Here is a 19,406-nt window from a genome sequence, read left to right on the forward strand (position 1 = left end):
GGCGGCGGCGGCGGCGGCCGTGGCGGCGGTTGGTGGCCGTGGGGGCGGGGAAGGGGGGGAGGCGAGAAGAGGCGGAGGAGGAGGAGGAGGCTGGGGCTCGCGCCGCCGAAGGTACGCGTGAGGGCCCGCGCCCGGCCGTCCTGACAGGGGCCGAGGGGGGGCGGAGGGCCGCGCGGGCGGGCGCCCCCGAGCGAGCGCCGACGGGCCGGCGGGCGCGCCAGGCGGCCGAAGGCGGGGGTCGGGGGCGAGCGAGCGGCGAGCCCGGAGCCCGTCGGGCGCGTGCGGGCGGGCGTGCGCGCTCCGCCGCCCGAGTCGGGGCCGGGGGGGGCGCCGCGGGCAGGGCCTGGTGCGAGGTGGGGGGCGGCGGCGCCCTGCGCTCGCGCCCGCCCTCCCCCCGAGCCGCCGCCGCCGCTGCCGCCGCTGCCGCCGCCGCCGCTCCCGCCGCCATTTTGGGTTCGCTGTGCGGAGGGGCGGCCGATCCCCGCCCGGCGTGCGGGACCGCCTCCCCTCGGTGGCCCCTGCGCGGCCGCACGCCTGGCCCTGCTCCGCGCTCGCGGTTCCGCCCGTCCGCGCCCCCGCGGGCCGCCTCCTGACGAGCGGCCGGGAGCCGCCGCCGACCCGGGGCCGCCGAGGAGCCTGCTGGGCGGCCGCCCCCCTTCCCCACTTCCCTGCACTCCCCGCTCGCGCGGCCTCGGCCTCTGACACGGTGAGCAGAGCCGCCCGCGGAGGCTTCGGGCCTAAGTGCTCCGCGCGCGAGGCGAGCCTGGCCGGCCCGGGCGCCCCTGTCACCTCCCGGACCCGGACCTCCGGGAGCGCGGCGGCGGGGTGGGGGAGGGGAGCGAGGCGAGGGGATCCTGGGCGGCCCGGGAAGTCCCTCCCGGCGGGGGGGGGGGGGAAGGGGTGTCCCTGGCGGGCGGGCTCCGGGCTGGGGGAGGGGCGGGAAAGTCGGCGGGCGGAGGCGGAGCCGCCCGGGCCCCTGACAGGTTCGTTGGCGCGCGGCGGCGGCGCGGCGGGAGCATCCCCCGGGCCCAGGGGCGGGGTGCGGGGGGCGCGGGGGGGGGTCGGGTCCGGCGCGCGCGGTGCGGCCCGGGGTGCGAGTGGAGCGGGTGTCCTGGCGAGTTCGGACGCGGACGGCGCGTGTGGCCGTGAGCTGTCGGGGCGCGGGCGCGGCGCGGGGCCGGGAAGTGCTCCGGGAGAGTTGGCGGGGGTCCGAGCAAGTGTGCGGGAGTTCCCCGCGCGCCGCGCCGCGTCCCGGAGCCGGCCGCCCACTCCGCCCCGCCGGCCGTGCCCGCGCCCTGCGCCGCCTGGGAGCGCCCGCCGCTGCCGGCGCGGGGGAGCCATGGCCGGAGCGCGGTCGGCGCGGGTCTGTGCGCGGCCGGGGACGGGGCGCTCGTCCCGGCCGGTCGTGCCGGTGGGAGCCGTCCTCGGGCGGCGGCCGGTCGGGCCCGCGCGAGCCCCGACGGGCGGGGAGGCACGGGCGGCCTTCCTGCGGCCGGGTCCGGGCCGGCGCCGGGCCGGGAGGCTGCTCGCGACGGCGCTGCTGCGGGGTGGTCCTGCGCCCGTGCGCGCGCCGTGCGGAGCCCGATTTCCCCCGGCGCGGAGCGGGGAGTGGAGGCCGAACGACATCCTTTCCCCAAGGTCACGGCGAGTGGGTGGCCACGCTGAGGCTGTGCCCGAGTGCGGTGCCTGCTTGTCCGGCGGTGCGTTCGCCGCACGCCCGGGCCCCGCAGGGTGGCCCGCACCGTCGGGCTTCCCGGGGAGCCGGGGGCGCGGGCGCCTGGCCGGCGCGGCTGCCGGGGCTGAGCCGTGTCGCACGTGTGCACGACCCTGGGCCGGCCCTGCAGGGTGGCCTGGAGGAAACGGGCGTCCACACCGGGTTAGTTGTTGCTGCCGGAGGAGTCGGGCCCTGACGCTCGGCGCGTGTGGTGCGGGGAGCAGGTCTGCCCGGCTCCGGCCGGCCCTGCGGCCGCTGGAGGACTGCTGGCCGCCTCTCTCGGAGTCTGTGGGCGGGAGGACCTTCTCCCCTTCGTCCCACAGATGTATTTACGGAGTTTACTGAGCAGGTACTCAGCGAGTGGTCCCTGCCGTGGGGGGAGAATAATCGAGGTGACTCTGTGGACACAACCTGGGTGCCTCTGAGGGGACTTGCCGTGGCCGTGGTAGGTTAAGGCCAGCGACGAGGACGAGTCAGTGTTGGGATTGAAACTAAAACTTTCCTAAAAAGTCTGTTGAGAGTGGAGGGAATTTACTCTCCGGGGCAGGTTTACACGGAAGCATGCAAGTCTGTTTGTCCATGGGAAAGCAGGCAGGTCTGGGGCACACCGCACCTCCTCCTGCATATTCTGTTGACATTTATGACTATGCTGTTTTGGGGATCTGGTCATTGTTGCTGGACATTCCTGTGGATATTGGAACTTTTTGGCCGGGCTGAAGGAGTTCTCTAAAGACTGATTTTGCAGTAAGGATCCCGTCAGTGACTATGAGGGGGAAATGCTTGAAGGAAGACCACATAACGGTGCATCTCTGGAAAACTGCGTATTTTTGATATGCTAGATTAGTAGTTCTTAAAGTTTTTTGGTGTCACTTATCCTTCTGAGACTCTTGATGACAGGTCCTCACTGATAAACGAGCTTTAACACAGTCACACAAATGATGCAGACGGTTTCAGGAACTGAAATTGTGATGAAGTAGAACCTTTTCATATTTAGGTCTCATTTGAAAGCCTTTTAAAATACATGGAGCTTTGTTTGGAGATGAAGATGTTGGTATGAGTTTTAGGTGAAAAAGATTCTGTGGCAGTTTTTGGTGTGCTGAGAGTGAGGAGAACTTTAAGGTCGTGTTTTTTACTCTTTTTATAAACTCGATTTTGCAACGTTAGTACAGGATTATTGCTCAGATATTTATGGCTTTATTCTTTTTCCTTTTTATTCTTAAACTCCTCTTTCTGGTTTTGCATTGGGATTCAAGCTTCCGAAGCTCATTTACTGGATTTGTGTTATGTGTAACAAACTTTATCAATTGAATTCTGTGCAGGAGACACACAGATGAGTAATATATGAGCTCTGTCCTTGGACAGATTCTAATCCACTTGAAGCTGAGGATTCTGTGATGGGATTGGTTTTCAGAAGGGCAAGAAGGAGGGAAGAATATTCCTAGAAGTTGAGGTTTCATGACTTAACTGCAGAGTTTTTGCGGTTATTAATTCTTAGGAAGCTATCAAGTCTTCCCACTCTGTATGCAACTTTGTAACTATGAAATGTGTTTTGGTGTCATCTGGTGTTTTTGAAAAGGAGGCATACTTTGGTTGCCTTCCTTGTCTTGTTCTCAGTGTATTTATGTAGTGAGTTTGTAATGAAAGTTTTAATGTCTTTTTTTGGTTGGGGGGTGGGGTGCATGCATCCAAGAAACTCTTCTGGGGTAAAATGCAGCAGCTATTTGATAGACTACCCATGCATTAAGCACTAGGTATTTAAAATACTTACTGCGTTTTTGAAAGAACCAGAAATTCGGAAAGGTGTTTTGATAGCACAGATTACAGGATTCGTTAAGATAATGGAAAGATCTGAAGAAAAAATGGTGCAATTTTCTCTACTCTTTATTGTCATGGCCTCTGTGTAAGAATGTCATGGAAATTTGTGAAAAGTTTTAATGTTTTCTCTAATTTTTAACTTGGATAGTAAATTTGTGGGTTTTTAACCCACTGAGCCACCCAGATGCCCCTAAATTGGTGGGTTTTTAAAATAATATGTTTTTCATATGCATGTAGTGTGTATCTGTGCATATAGATACATATTTATATAGTCTTGGTTGTATGAGATACTTGATAATTTAAAAAATAATGCTTATAATAATCATAAGAAATTATTCAGAATCTAAGGATCACGGAACAAAAGCAATTTTCTTGTCATATTTTTGAGTTGTGTTCTAAAATATGGAGCATAGGAGTGCCTGGGTGGCTCAGTCTTTAGATTTCTGCCTTTGGCTCAGATTATGATCCCCGGGGTCCTGGGATCGAGCCCCAGCAAGGGCTCCCTGCTCAGTGGGAAGCCTGCTTCTCTCTCTCCCGTTTTAGCTTCCCCGCTTGTGTTCCCTCTCTCGCTATCTCTGTCAAATAAAAATAAAATCTTTAAAAAATAAATAAAGTATGGAGCATAACTTTATTCCCCTCTATCTTGCTAGGCCTTGTGTCTTTATGGCATTAGCAGTACCACTTGAGGTTTTTTTTTTTTTTTTTAAACATTTTTTTTTTTAAAGGTTTTATTTATTTGACAGACAGAGATCACAAGTAGGCAGAGAGGCAGGCAGAGAGAGAGGAGGAAGCAGGCTCCCCGTTGAGCAGAGAGCCCGATGCGGGGCTCGATCCCAGGACCCTGGGATCATGACCTGAGCCAAAAGCAGAGGCTTTAACCCACTGAGCCACCCAGGCGCCCCACCACTTGAGGTTTTATCCTAAGTCTTCCAGGACTTACAAATAGAGAAGTGGCCACATTTAGTCCTGCCAGAATGACTGCCTGTACACAGTGGAGAAGTTTTACCATATCTGTAGGTGATGCATCTGTAGTTAAGAATTTCGTATTGCTATTTGAGTCATGTGTGTTGGTCTGAGTTGTTTAAAGGTAATACATAATCTTCCTGATGTCTGCTCTGAAGTCTGCTTTGTGGCAGCCTTTCTAGAAGCCTGACATGTCTTAAACCTGGTTGCCATAAAAGAGGGGAAGTGAAAGTAATTTTTGTTTTATTTTGAGTTATTTTGCTATTTTTAAAAGTTATTATTTCTCTATTGATTTGACAGAGATCACAAGTAGGCAGAGAGGCAGGCAGAGAGAGAGAGGAGGAAGCAGCCTCCCCACTGAGCAGGGAACCCGATGCTAGGCTTGATCCCAGGACCCCAAGATCATGACTTGAGCTGAAGGCAGAGGCTTAACACACTGAGCCACCCAAGTGCCCCTAAAATTATTTTTTCTTTAAATTACCTGTAATTTTTTTGGTTTTGTTTATATTCTTTTGTACTGAGATGTTAGATTTTCAAACTTAGGATTTGTCTTCTTAGTAAATGATACTGTCAAGCTTACATTTCATGTTTTAGAGGTTAGTATTTTAGTGACTGCCTCCTTGGTGGTAGTAAATGGCAGCATGATGTTGACACAACATAATAAATTATAGATTTTTTTTTAAAGATTTTATTTATTTATTTGACAGAGTTCACAAGTAGGCAGAGAGGCAGGCAGAGAGAGAGAGGAGGAAGCAGGCTCCCTGCTGAGCAGAGAGCCCGATGTGGGGCTTGATCCCAGGACCCTGAGATCATGACCTGAGCCGAAGGCAGAGGCTTAAACCACTGAGCCACCCAGGCGCCCCAAAATAAATTAGAGATTTAAGTGATGACAGAAATGTAATAACCTTGTTATTTCAAGAGTTTTGTTGCCTTTGTTGGACAGCTAACTTTTGTATATTTGAAGAATCTAAAATTTATTTTAGCATTGATTGGTTTTGCTTTTCATAGCTTTTCATCCTTTGCTCTCAGACATACTCAAGTCGATGACAGGATTGTGTACTTTTTCCATTTCATTTTGTTCATTTTTTAAACATGGGAAATTTCAAACATACAGAAATGAAGAGACCAGTGTAGTGAGTTCTGGATTCAGCCCCTGGCCTCAGCAGTCAGTGTCACCGGTTGCTACCCTGAGTCCCTACCTGCTGGCCTCGCGGCCACCTCGCCTCCCCTGCTTTGCTTATTTTGAAGCAAATCTTTCAGATATTATATAATTTCATTCATAAATACTTCAGTGTATGCATTCTTTTTACACTTTAATGGAGAAATATGTCTCCATAGTTAGATCTCTATAACTTTTTAAATTAAAGTGATGATAAGTGGAATGAAACTACTTCTAATCCATTTTACGTGTAAGGATTGCCTCTGCAAACTATAAGAAATGAACGGAATAGAATTCACCTCACTGCCTTTTAGATGTTTGCATTGAAAAATGCAAACAGTTCCTGTGTTTGCCAGAAAAGCTTATCAGCTTTTTTCTAATGTACAAGTGAGAAATAATGTGTCTCTTATAGTCTTTTTTTTTTTAAGTGCTAGTAACAAGATGCTGAAAACATTTTTGAGTTCTTCTTGTTCTTGATTTTCTAACTGAATCTAATTACCACAGAGAAATCAGATAATACTGGAGATGTTGAACCAGAGCTGAAATTGGTTTAAATTCATCTTGGATGGTATGACATAACATTGTTTTGAATTTTGAAAGTTTAATTGTAGACAATTGAAAGTCCGTACCATTGCGTCAGTTGTTAACTACAAACCATTGGCAATTATGATGAGGATAGAAACGTTGTAGAAAAACAAAGTACATTTCCTGTTGTTACAAAGATAAATCAAACGTAGAGATTTGAAGTGATTACTAATAAAGTAGTAATCTTTTTTCTATAAAAAGATGACAGTTAAAATTATGAGTGTGAGTTCTGTCACTAGTGAAACTTTGATTAACTTATCTTTTGTTATATCTTATAGTCCCACAGTAAATAAATCATGAGTTTTTGACTTGTTTTACATTTTATGTCTTCCACACTTGGTACCAAATCACTCTTCTCTTTCCGTCCTAATTGTCCTAAAACCCCAGGTGGACAGTGTCAGATTAGAAAGTAACTATATTGTTGGCTTCTTGTTACAAGGGACATTATTTAGAATATGGAGATGATATTCCTTATGATATGGTTTCTTAAATTGAGCATTGCTGAAAATGGAAGCACCAGAATTTAAATGTTTACTAATATAAGAAGCCTAATAGTGCTTAATGGAGAGAATTTAAAAGATTGTCTTTGAATGAAGAAACTGTTAACTCTGACATTTGAGGATATGGGGGACTGAATCAGTCATTTATGATAATTCCAGGGTACATATTTTATGGAATATAAAGGTCTTCAAAGAAGATTGGAGGATGTACATCTTAAGTGCAGATTACACCAAGTGAAGTGACAGCACTTGAGGAAGTTAAAGTTTAGATGCAGAAACATATCAAAGAAAAAAGAGTAATCACCTTGAAACTACAAGGAGAGATTTAATTTAACTTTGTGTGTGGAAAGAAAAAATGTTATATAAATGTAGATAAAGTCACAGTTAAATTCTGTTCAGCAAGTGTTCTTTCTGTGGCACCCGGGTGACTCGGTCTGTCGAGCATTGGACTCGCGATCTCAGCTCAGGTCTTGATCTCCATCCTGTGCCTGGAGCCTACTTTAAAAAAGACAAGTAGAGGCGCCTGGGTGGCTCAATGGCTAAAGCCTCCGCCTTCAGCTCAGGTCATGATCCCAGCGTCCTGGGATCGAGCTCAGCGGGGAGCCGGCTTCCCCCCCTCTCTCTGCCTGCCTCTCTGCCTGCTTGTGATCTCTCTCTGTCAAATAAATTTTTAAAAAAATCTTGAAAAATGAAAAAAGACAAATAAACAGTATTTTTTCTATTCATCTCTCATTCAGCCGGCTGACATTTTTCTGATGCTCATCTCATTTCTATTTCTGTACTTAGGTGTTAGGAAAAGAGAAGTTTTTTTTTTTTCCTGCCTCAGAAAGTAGTGAATCTAGTAAGAAGATCATCCTGTTAACAAACGCTACAATACACAGTATAGTACATTTCTCCCAGGTAGAGAAGGGAGAAATTTATTAACTCTGTGGAGAGAACGAAAAGGTTAAGTATAGCTTCCTGCAAGGGGGAAGAGCCAGGTCTTCAAGGATAAATACAAGTTACTCAGTAAGGCTTAGAGGAGACGTTCTTGATAGCAGAAGACACCTGCGAAGGCATAAAAATGAGAATGGCATAGCAGGATGAGTTAGGAGCTGCAGCTCGGATCTGCACTTTCTGCCTGTTTTCCTAGGATTTCCTGTGTCCTCAGTACCATGCAAGGTTGGGTTTTGTACTTAAGAGATCCACAGAACAACAGTGGAGCTGTGTTCCACACACTCTGCCTAGACAACCTCATAATACGCTGTTACTGTTAAATAAAGGTTATTTCTCACAAAGATTAAAGTCAAGAAAATAATTGTTATGTTTTAGTTATTCAAAAAAACTTCTACTAGAACACTCCACCCCTTCCCCATCCTCGTCCGGGGTGTCATTCATTAGCATTATATGCGTCCAGCCAGTGAAGACTTGGTAGGATTGCTTTTCTGAGGAGTGAGCAGATCTCCCAGCCCGCACATTAGTGCATTTCCCCCTCAGTTTGTTGAAAATCTGAAATAGTGATTAAGATCATGGACTCAGAAATCAGATTGACTAGGCTCAGGTCCCAGTTTTGCTACTCACGGTGTAATCTTCAGGCAAATACTTAAGGTCTTTGGTTTTCTTGACTGTAAGATGATGGTAATACAGCACAGGGTTGTTGAGAGATTGTACCAGATAATATATGAGAAGTGCTTAGGTAGCGTCATGTGTGTCATGTAGCAAGTACATAATACAGATTTGCTATGACTATTTCTCTTATTTCCTAGAAAGAGAAATTTTTTTTAGGAAAATAAATGATCTAGCATGCATATAATGCTTATAGGAAGTAAGAACATGTAAAATACATTTTAAAAGTATGTATAAACAACTTTGTTACATATATATGTATTTTTTCTAATTCTCAGTTTATGTTCTCTTACTTTCCCTCACCTGTGAATTCTACTTTTGTGTTCTCTCACTTAACTCTAGACTAGGCTTTTTTTGTTTTTTGTTTTTTAAGATTTTATGTTTAAGTAATCTCTGTGTAGACCCAACATGGAACTCGAATTTACAACCCCAAGATCAAGAATCACATGCTTTAATCAACTGAGCCAGGAGCCCTGAGACTGGGCTTTTATGTTTGGCTGCTGCTTTTTACCAAATCAAGTACTTGTCTTTAAAGTGAACAGGAATATATCTTTTAGTTTGAAGTTTTTAAGGCAGAGAACTTTGTCTTTGAACTGAATTGGGTTTAGTTAGGATGGTTTTCAATGTATGTATGTATGTATGTATTTATTATTATTTTTTAAGATTCCATTCATTCACTTGACAGAGAGAGAGAGAGATCACAAGCAGGCAGAGAGGGGTGGGGAGGAAGCAGGCTCCCTACCGAGCAGAGAGCCCGACGCAGGAACCCCGAGACCACGACCCGAGCCGAAGGCAGAGGCCCAACCCACCGAGCCACCCAAGCGCCCCTGTAGTTATTTATTTTTAAAGGTTTTATTTCTTTGAGAGAGAGCACACATGTGCATGGTAGAGGGAGCGGGAGAAGCAGAGTCCCCGCTGAGCAGGAGCCCGAAGCAGGGCTCAGTCCCAGCACCCTGAAACCATGACCTGAGCTGACGACAGACGGTTTACTGACAGAATCTCCCAGGCACTCCAGCATAGTTCTGTTTTTAAATCTGATCATCTCTTTGGTTTTTAGAAGCCTGGTGTATCCTTCCAAAGCAGAACCTGTTGCTTTCACTAAACCACCTGCGTTTATTGAGTGTTTAGTATGTGCTAGACTTTAGGATACAGTAAAGAATGAACCAGACAAGGTCCTTGAGCATTTTCATTTTACTCTTCCAGAACAAGATGTTTTAGTACTGCTGCAGTGTGCTACCATCATCTACATGTGGTTCAAGCAAGGTATTGTAAAACTTTCTGAAAGAATGTCTTGGAATATGATTATTTTATACCAGAGCAAGTCAGTTCTAGGACAAAACCCTCTTCCTCTTGAGGCCCTCCATTATCTGCCTGTGTTTTATCCAGGCGATCTACCGTGCAGTTCGTCCTTTGGGACATCAGTAGATTAACTCCTCTGTTCAGAGTCAAATAAAAATTAAAACTAACATTCTGTCTCCTATGCCTTCTAACAGAAGGAACATGTAGACTTTCATTCAGTAAATATTAATTGTATACTTATGTTACACCAGGTACTGTTCTAAGCCCAGGGGGTACAGCAGTGAAAAAAAAAAACAGTCAAAAATCATTGCTTTCAGGGGCACCCAGCTGGCTCAGCTGCTAGAGCGTGCTCCTCTTGATCTCGGAGTCTTCAGTTCATGCCCCACCTTCGGTGTAGAGATTACTTAGAAAAAAATCATTGGAGCTCACTTTGAGTAAGATATTAAATAAATGGATATAATGTCATAGCATCTCTACAGCAGGTGCTGTGAAGCACATGTAAGTGAAGTGGAGCGTGGTCAGTGGTTAGGGAGGTCCTTTGAGGCAGTGGTACTGCAGTGGAGACCGGAATGCTGCCAGGCAGCGTCTGGGGCGACAGCACAGGCCCTCAGGCAGTAGTATTTTTGTGTTTAAGAAATGAGAAAGGGCTAGAACAGAGGAAACGAGGTGGGGATGAATGATGGGAGATAGGTAAAGAGGTTAGCCTGGGCTATGTAACGGAGAGACCTAGAAGACTTGACTCAGTAACTAGATCTTATTCTAGATTATTCTAGATTTGATAGGAACCTGTTGGGAGGTTTGAGCAGGGAAGTGATGTACCCTTTGAAAGGCAAGAATGAGGCAACCAGAGTGGCCAGGTAGGCCATTGTGACACTTGAGGCAAGAGAGGGTTGTGAGGGGCACTTAGGGTGGTGTCAGGGAGACCGGGTCGCCATCTGTTCTTAACGGTGGGGGGATGAGAACTTGGATTGGCTGTGGGGTGTGAGTAAAATGATGGTTTCACATTGGGTTTTGCTGAACATTTGCTGAAATTTGGAACACCGGGAGGGGCAGGTTGCAAGAGTGCAAAAATTAAGAATTTGTTTTGGATGTGTACTGACTTTCCTATTATTTCTGTTACTTCTATTTCTAATTCTATTCCAGTTGAGGTATTGAGTAGGAAGTTTGATCTCTAAAATCAGGATTGGGGCAGATAGAAATTTGGTAGTTGATCAGGGTAGCGTGATCAGGTAGAGGGATTTAGAGCCATGGGACTTGATGAGATCACCAGGAGAGTGAGTGTAGACAGGAGATGAAGTTCTTGGAATGAATTGTGGAGTATTCTTTGGCATTTAGAGGTATTTAATCTGTACTGCCTCGGCTGAAAGAATAGTGTGATAATTTCACAAATAATACTTTCTTAAGAAAAGCTGGCAAGTACTAGTAAAGACAGAGACAAAAAAAAGTGGTTGAAGAGCAGATTTATTTTCTGTCAAATAGCTTTTTGATTGTTCCGAGATCAGAACACTCATTTTATGTGAAACTAAAACACAGTGCCTATTTTTACTAGATTACCCTGAAAAGATGGCCAGAATGGTCATTACCTTCCTAACATAAACTAAAATAAAGAAATAGAAATTTATAAAATAATGAAGTTTTGGGGGGCCTGGCTGGCTCAGTTGGAGGAGCATATAACTTTTGATCCCAGGGTGGTGAGTTTGAGCCCAATGTTGGATGTAGAGATGACTTAAATAAAATGTAAAAACTAGTAATAAAATAAGGAAGTATCAGAAGACATGAAGCTTCTTATCCATTCGCATGATAACCATTCCTGGCTTGGACAAGTTAGAGTGAGGTCAGGCTGCGTCCTGTTTTCTTCACTGGTCTGTCACTGGGCATTGTTAAACCTTCCTTTAATGAAGCTGGTTTTCATCTGTAGACTTGCTGAATCAACACATTAACATCTGAGAATACATTTGTAAGATCCAATTTGTGAGGGTATTAGGGACTTAATATTGTTTAGGTTTACTTGCTGCATATTTGGGGACATCTGGGCTCGGGTAGGAATTTTTTTTTTAATGTATTTGTGGTGTCCGAAATGGAAAGGAATAGAAATTACAGCCCAGATCACAGCATATAGGTTATTTTGTGGGGTTGATTTAAACCCTACCAGAAGTCCTCTTAGCTACCGCATGAAGCAGATCCTGTCTCGCTTGAGTGCATGACTTCCCGCTGGCCGGTCCCCCTCAGCCATTAGGAACGTGCAGGGCCCATTTGTTGAATTGCACTGTGCCTGAAAGGCCAGTAGTTTTGGGCTTTGTCAGTCCAGGAAGAGAAATTAATTCCATAACATTGAAGGAAACATTTCTAATAACAACATACTCCCCAGGGTTTACCTGACATCTTGTTGCAATTTTATAGAAATCACTGAAGAATTAAGGGTCCATCCGTGTATGACTTCTCTTTCCCAAGTCAAAGTCCGAATCATCAGGTGTGTGCATTAGAGAGCCGTTTCTCTTCCGGGTAAATGGTGTCCTTAAGAAAACACTGCCCCAAATTTCCAGATAGTTTAGAGATGATCTTCTTAAGTAGAAACCGAGATGTGTAAGAGGGTAATATGATTTGGGATTCAGATAAGCTTCTAGATGAATCTATTTCACAAAAATCTGGAAACTGTTCACAGAGACTTAGATGGCTCAAAAGGGGCATCTTCTAGTTTCCTGGGTATCCATTCTGTGCCTTACCTTAGCAGCTGGCCTCAAAAACAGAGGATGATGATGATGGTAGTAGTAGTAGTGTTAGTAGTAGTAGTAGTAGTAATAGTGCTAGTAGTAGTAGTAATAGTAGCAGTAGTAGCAACAGCAGCAGCAGTTGTGATGGGCCCCATTAAGAATACAGTGAATCTTTTTATATGCTTTCCCCAAAAGCGCATATATACACATAGAAGTTCTGCTGTATGATTTTGGGGAGTTTATAGGCAATTTTTGTTGTAGGCCAACACCCCTTGTTTCTTAGTCCTCTCAGTTACGAATGCTACAGAATGGCGGCTGTGTTCTTTACCTGATGTTCAACGTGATTGCTCTTAAAAGCGGAGGCGAGGGGCGCCTGGGTGGCTCAGTCAGTTAGGCGTCTGCCTTCGGCTTATGTCGTGATCCCGGGGTCCTGGGATCAAGCCCCACGTTGGACTCCCTGCTCAGCGGGGAGCCTGCTTCTCCCTCCCCCTCTGCCGTTCCCTCGCTTGTGTGCTCTTTCTCTCTCTCTCTCTGTCAAATAAATAAATAAAATCTTTAAAAAAAAGCGGAGGCGAACTCACGTAAGGGCAGTGGTGGTTGTGGAGAATGGTTTGAGTAAATCTTTGCTGGACTCATCTGTCCACTACTTCCCCCTCCCTTCACCATTTCGGTAGTACAGTAACTTCTGGAGGATCAGTAGTTACAGCAGCACACCAGTGCTAGAGATGACGGGCTGGATGTAAGAAAAGCAGTTCTCTTCACGCCGGGTAAAATGGCAGCAAAGTGAGCATTGCTCTCTGTGCCCCACCCTGACTGGCTTCCCTAGCTACATCCCACACCCCTCTCTGAATGTGACTTCTGAATCCGAATCCGAGCGGGTCTCTTGGCATCACAGACTGCTGAGCTCCTCCTTCAGGATCCTGTCTGCCCCTTCAGCGGCGTCTCCCTGGGTCTCTTGCCCTTGTGCTGCAGCTGTTCGGAGCCGCCCTCTTTCCCAAACCCAGTTCGTTTATATCTCCATGACTTTCATGTTCCTCCCAGCCTGGCTGCCTAGAGAATACCTTCCCACCTTCTGAGACAAGGTTCAAGTTGCTGCTCTGAAGCCTTACCTGGCCATCTCCCCTCTTTTGGTGACCAGTGCACACTCATTTCTCTTTGGCACATGCCTGGGAGTGGAGTTGCTGGGCCACAGGGTAAGCATATTTTTATGTTGAGTAAATACTGTCACACAGTTTTCCAAACTGATTGTATGACTTTGTAACTGTGCAGGAATGCATGGGGTTGCGTTTGCCACATCTGCACCAACACTTATCATTCTCTTTCGTTTGAGCCGTTTTAGTGCGAAGTAGTATTACATTGTGGTACTGACTTGCATTTCCCGGATTATTGGTAAGGTCGAGCATCTTTCAGTGCTTGTTGCATATTTGGGTATCTTTTTTGGTAAAGTACCTGCTCTTAATACGTATTCTGAACGCATTCCTTTTCCGCAGTATGTGCCTTGCACGTGACATTATCCAGTGTGTGGCCTTTTTAATCTCATGGTGGTTTCTTTTGATGAATAGAAGTTTGTATTTTTATAAAGTCAATTAATTTTTTCCCCTGTAGAAAGGGGGGGGTGGTGCTCTAGTTTGGTGAGATAGGTAGTTAGTGGGGGAAATGTAGAATTCCTTACCAGCAGGTGTGAAGTTTCAGTCAAGCAGGATGAGTAAGTGGGAGGCATGCTGGGCGACGGTGTACCGACTCGCACACGTAAAAATTTGTAAAGAGGGTAAATCTCACGGCAAATCTTCTTACCACAATAAAATAATAATAATTTTTTAAAAAAAGTGTGTAGCGCAGCTGTCTGTTGAATGGAAAAGAACAGGAGAGGAATGTTTTAAGCAAGTAGCTAGTCAGTGGCAGAATATTGGAGTTCGAAAGTGGTCCACTGTTAATTGTGTTACTTTGCTCAATTTCATGTAGATGTGAACACAACAGTAAGACTTCGAGAGGTACGGACATGGTAGCTCTGTGTGTCTTAGATCTTATAAAAATGTGTTTTTATTGGATTTTGGCCTAATTATGGAACTAATACAAATTCTATAATATGTCAAGAAAAATACACATAATTTTATTTCCAAACCTTTACCCCTAAAATAACCAGTGCTTTTAGCTGGTGTGTGTATAATCATTTGTACTTAATTCCATATGCATATAAATACACGTGGTTGGTTTTCTTCCTATTCCCTACACGTGTAACATGACGCTTGCTCTTTTTCTGAAAAAAGGCAGACGTGGTTCTGTATTTGTGTGCGTGTGAATATATATATGTGTGTGCGTGTGTGTATATATTTAAATTTTTCTGTGGCCACATTATGCAGTGCTGTAATAAGCATTTATTGGTGCTTTTGTTTTTCTATGATAAGAGTATCTAAAGTTGCTATTGAAGTCAAGAGTATGAAAAATTGTCCTAGATGCTGTAAGAATTGCTTTCCAGAATACATGCGGAGGCCACTAGTATTTATTTTCCTGTATACTTTGCTGTTTTTGCTTGTATCAGTGTTTTAAACTTCAACCAAACTGATGAGTGAAAACTGTCTTGTTGTAGCTCATACCTCCCTCACTACTAACGATGTGGCGCTTCTTTCTGTGTTTCTGTTTATTTCCATTTCTTCTGTGACATCTCTGTGCACATCTCTCGTATTACATAATTTCTTATCAGTTTATAAAATGACTCTTAACCATACTGATTTACTTTTTTAAAAAGATTTTATTTATTTACTTATTTACTTATTTATTAATATATTTTAAAAATTTTATTTATTTATTTGACATATCACAAGTAGGCAGAGGCAGGCAGAGAGGGAGGAGGAAGCAGGCTCCCCGCTGAGCAGAGAGCCTGAGTGAGGAACTTGATCCCAGGACCCTGAGATCATGACCTGAGCAGAAGGCAGAGGCTTAACCCTCTGAGCCACCCAGGCGCCCCAAAGATTTTATTTATTTATCTGACAGTGAGAGAGGGAATACAACAGGGGGAGTGGGAGCGGGAAAGGCGGACTCCCCACCGAGCAGGTGCCTCACATGGGGCGATCCCAGGACCCCGGGATTGTGACCTGAGCTGAGGGCAGATGCTTAACGACTGAGCCACCCAGGCGCCCCTGTAATGTTTTTATATAATCAAATCTCTCAGAATTCTCCTTTATGGCTTCTAGTTTCTTGATTTGATTAGGAAGGTTTCTATACAGTAGGCTATAGAAATAGTGACAAAAATCCTTCAGATACTTTCATTTTTGCATCTAGCTCTTAAATCCATGAGGAAGTTACTTTTGAGTATAAGGGAAAGAATGGATCTAACTTTGTTTTCTCTAAGTGAACAGCCAGTTAGGGAATATGTAGCAGCATGTGTCAGATAAGTCATCTTGTTGCCATGTTGAAAGCTATTAACTGAAAAAGTTTTTACAAGATTATCATTAGCCCCTATTTTGTTTTTATGCAAGGGAGAGAACCCTTTCCACAAGGTACCTTGTGTTGATCTGTCAGAAAATTTTTAAATGGCTTCATTGAGATTTGTTTTGTGTCCTCTGTAATTTACTGATTTAAAGTGTACAATTCTGGGCGCCTGGGTGGCTCAGTTGGTTGGGCGACTGCCTTCGGCTCAGGTATTGATCCTGGAGTCCCGGGATCAAGTCCCGCATCGGGCTCCCTGCTTGGCAGGGAGTCTGCTTCTCCCTCTGACCCTCCCCCTTCTCATACTCTCTCTCTCTCAAATAAATAAATAAAATCTTTAAAAAAAAATAAAGTGTACAATTCAGTGTTCTTGGTATAGTCACATAGTTATACAACCATCCCCACTACCTAATACTAGAACATCCGATCGTGTAGTAGCTAGGACTCACTCCATTCTCCTTTTCCCCTATGCCTAGATAATCATGAATCTACTTTCTTTCTCTGTGGATTTTCCTTTTATGGACATATGATTTGTTGTTATATAATCTGTTGTATTTTGGAATAGGCATTTTTATTTAGCATAATGTGTAGGGTACATCTGCACTGTTGTATGTACCAGTACTCCGTCCTTCCTCTCTCCCTCTCTCCTGCCAAGATTTATTTACTTGGGGGGAAGGGCAGAGGGAGAGAGTCTCAATCAGACTCCGCTCTGAGGGCAAACCCCAGCACAGGCTCCATCTCAGGAGTCTGAGATCATGACGTGAGCTGAAGTCCAGAGGTAGACACCTAACCCACTGAGCCACCTGGTGGGCCTGGATGTCATTCTTCTTTACTGATGAATGACATTCCATTGTATGGATAATGTTGCTGTGAACATTTGTGTGCAAGTTTTTGGGATCCATGTTTCCATTTTCCTGGGTATGTACCTAGCAGTGAACTTGCTGGGCCATCTGGTGGCTCTGTTTAACCTTTTGAGGAGCTGCCAAACTGTTTTCCAAAGTGTCTGCACCATTTTACATTCCTATCCATTTCTCTACATAAAATCTTTATAAAAAACAAGTGTAAGATATTTACAGTGTGAATGGTGCCCTTTCGAAGTGGCTCTTCTGTTTAATATAAAACCACGTGCGTTGGCCTGGAGTCACAGCCCCTAACCCTTGTCAGAATGCAGTAACTCATTTATGGGGAAAATGTGATCTAACTTTTACTTCCCTCTTGTTGCCATTTTAGAATTCCCTGGGGATGGAAGTCGGCATCTCTCTTCCTTGCAACAGCAACAGCCCACCCCCCCCTTTTTTTAAATTTAAATAAAAACAGTTAAGTCTCTACATCTGAGCTTTGTTAACTTTACTTCTCAGGAAGAGCTCTGTAAGGTTTGATTAGATTATCCATGAGACAGTGAGTGCGACTTTTCCCGAGGGCTTAGCTTCGGCAATGCTGTCTGCCTGCCTTCCCCCGTGGCTCCCTCGTGGCAATACTGTCTCCTACTATGCTTTCTTGTTTTGACTTTCAGAATTAGTTTGTTGGTATAATATAGTATTTCCTTGGTCTTGAGACACATTCTTTTCTCTCGGTTTTATGTTTCTGAAATTAGGAAATCACACAATTGATAATGTATTTAATGTGGTAAAATTTTTTTCTCCTGAAAATGTGGTCAGTGATGCATGAAGCCTTTTTATTTATTTATTTTTTTAAAAAGATTTTATTTATTTGTTTGAAAGACCAAGAGCCACAAGCAGGCACAATCTTAAAAAAAATCAGTGGCGTCTTGGAATTTAAGAAATATATACTATACGCAGGTATGAAAATAGCTAGATTGACTGGTGATTAGTACTTTGAAAGTTAGGAGTTAATTGGTGGTTGTCACTCTCTTTTTTTTTTTTTAAGATATTATTTATTTCTTTGACAAAGATCACAAGTAGGTAGAGAGGCAGGCAGAGAGAGAGACGAGGAAGCATGCTCCCCGCTGAGCAGAGAGCCCAATTCAGGACTCCATTTCAGGACCCTGGGATCATGACCCGAGCTGAAGGCAGAGGCTTAACCCACTGAGCCACCCAGGTGCCCTGTCATTCTCTTTTTTAAATGAAATGATGTTCTCTAGTTGAGTCAAAAAGCTTTGTCTAGGGCACCTGGGGGGCTCAGTTGAGTGTCCAGCTCTTGATTTCAGCTCGGGTCATGATCTCAGGGTTGTGAAATTGAGCCCCACTTTGGGCTCTGTGCTCAGCGGGGAGTCTGCTTGAGATGCTCTCTCCCCTCCCGGTGGTCACCCGCCCACTCCTCTCTCTCAAATGAGTAAATCTTTAAAAAAAAAAAAGCAGCTTTGTCCAACTCTGTAAGTATATAGTTTATGTTATATAAATTATTTAGAAACATGGGTCAAGTTTTCTTGTTATCTTTATGAATATATTCTAGCTTTTTGTGATTTCAGTGAGTAGTAGATCAGTGGCACAATATAAAACATCTTCAGGTTTAGCAGACTGCTGACCCTTTTACTTTTGAAGAGCAAATTACATGGTGATATTTACATAGTGCTTATTTTTTTTTAATTGTAATAGTATAAGATATGATATTTAAAGAAAAATGTCAATCCTTTAATATTTTTATTTTCATTGTATTCTCTTAGTTTTTGTCTCCATATGTAATTTAAAATACAGCAGTGTATGTTTGCTAATTTAGCTAGTAGATATTTATTGAATACCTTTTATGTTCGGGGACTTTGCAAAGGAGATTGCAGTGAATAAGGCAACGAGGATTCTTATTCTCATGGAACAAATGCTGTAGTGGAAAATATGAGTGTTAAGCGTATAATTTATCCAGAAAAAGCATATAACTTACTAGGATGATGAGCGTTAAGAGACTTACAGAATGCTGCATGAGCTCTTAACAGGGAGATGTCCCTTGGTCGAGCAGGGAAATGACACAGATTATTTAAAAATCATATTTCTAGCTGCATCTCAGAGCAGGGACTGGAGGAGAACAAGGTGGATATGCCGAGTTAGAAAGCTGCTATATTCTGTTAAGATCTGTTGTTGTTTCGGATAGAATGGCAGTGGACTTATAACTCAGTGTAAATAGAAATTATGTGGAATTCACAAGTTTTGGTGTTAGGGTCGCGTTGGGAACGGGGTGGGGGTGAGAGAGGACGCAAGGGTGGCTGCCCGGTTTCCGACTTGAGCAAGTGGCAGTACTACGTTCACTTGGCTAGTGTGATGGGTCCCAGGAAACGCGATGTAGGACTGGACAGTGTAAAAGCTGCGGTAAACTAATGTGCTGTGATTTTTTTAAAGATCTTACACAGTTAATTTGTATGTTTTTTACTGTTGAGAAATAGAACGATGATTACCGTCTCTGACGATGTTTGATAAAGACCACAGAGAAGACCAAAATTTATCACAGATGAGACAAGCTAGACTTATTTTAAGCTAAAAATCTGCTGACATTGTTTAGTCTGTAATGTGATAATTCAGGTAAGTGTACTTATCCAGAAAGAGAGAAAAGTTGTTCTTGCATATTAAAGAGAGTTCAGATAAATTATCTTTCTTACCAAGTTGGAAAACCATTCTAAGACTCTGTTATATATTCATATGTTGTCATCATACTGCCTCCCTGTGTGGGTGTCTTGTGCGTGT

General features: G+C 44.7%; 1 protein-coding gene across 5 annotated transcripts in view; it reads left to right on the forward strand.

The window, feature by feature from the left end:
* Positions 1-8: 8 nt before the first annotated feature.
* Positions 9-19,406, forward strand: part of ASH1L (ASH1 like histone lysine methyltransferase) — a 174,162-nt gene continuing 154,764 nt past the window's right edge. For 2 of the 5 annotated variants that reach the window (XM_082703455.1, XM_082703457.1), the window contains exon 1: positions 9-111. The gene's annotated coding sequence lies outside the window, so the exon portion shown is untranslated. Of the gene's footprint in view, positions 112-408; positions 707-12,406; positions 13,545-19,406 lie in introns of those variants that run through there. The other 3 variants (XM_082703453.1, XM_082703454.1, XM_082703456.1) reach the window with 3 other exon arrangements.

This window comes from Mustela nivalis (assembly GCF_964662115.1).
Source record: "Mustela nivalis genome assembly, chromosome: 16".
Taxonomy (NCBI): domain Eukaryota; kingdom Metazoa; phylum Chordata; class Mammalia; order Carnivora; family Mustelidae; genus Mustela; species Mustela nivalis.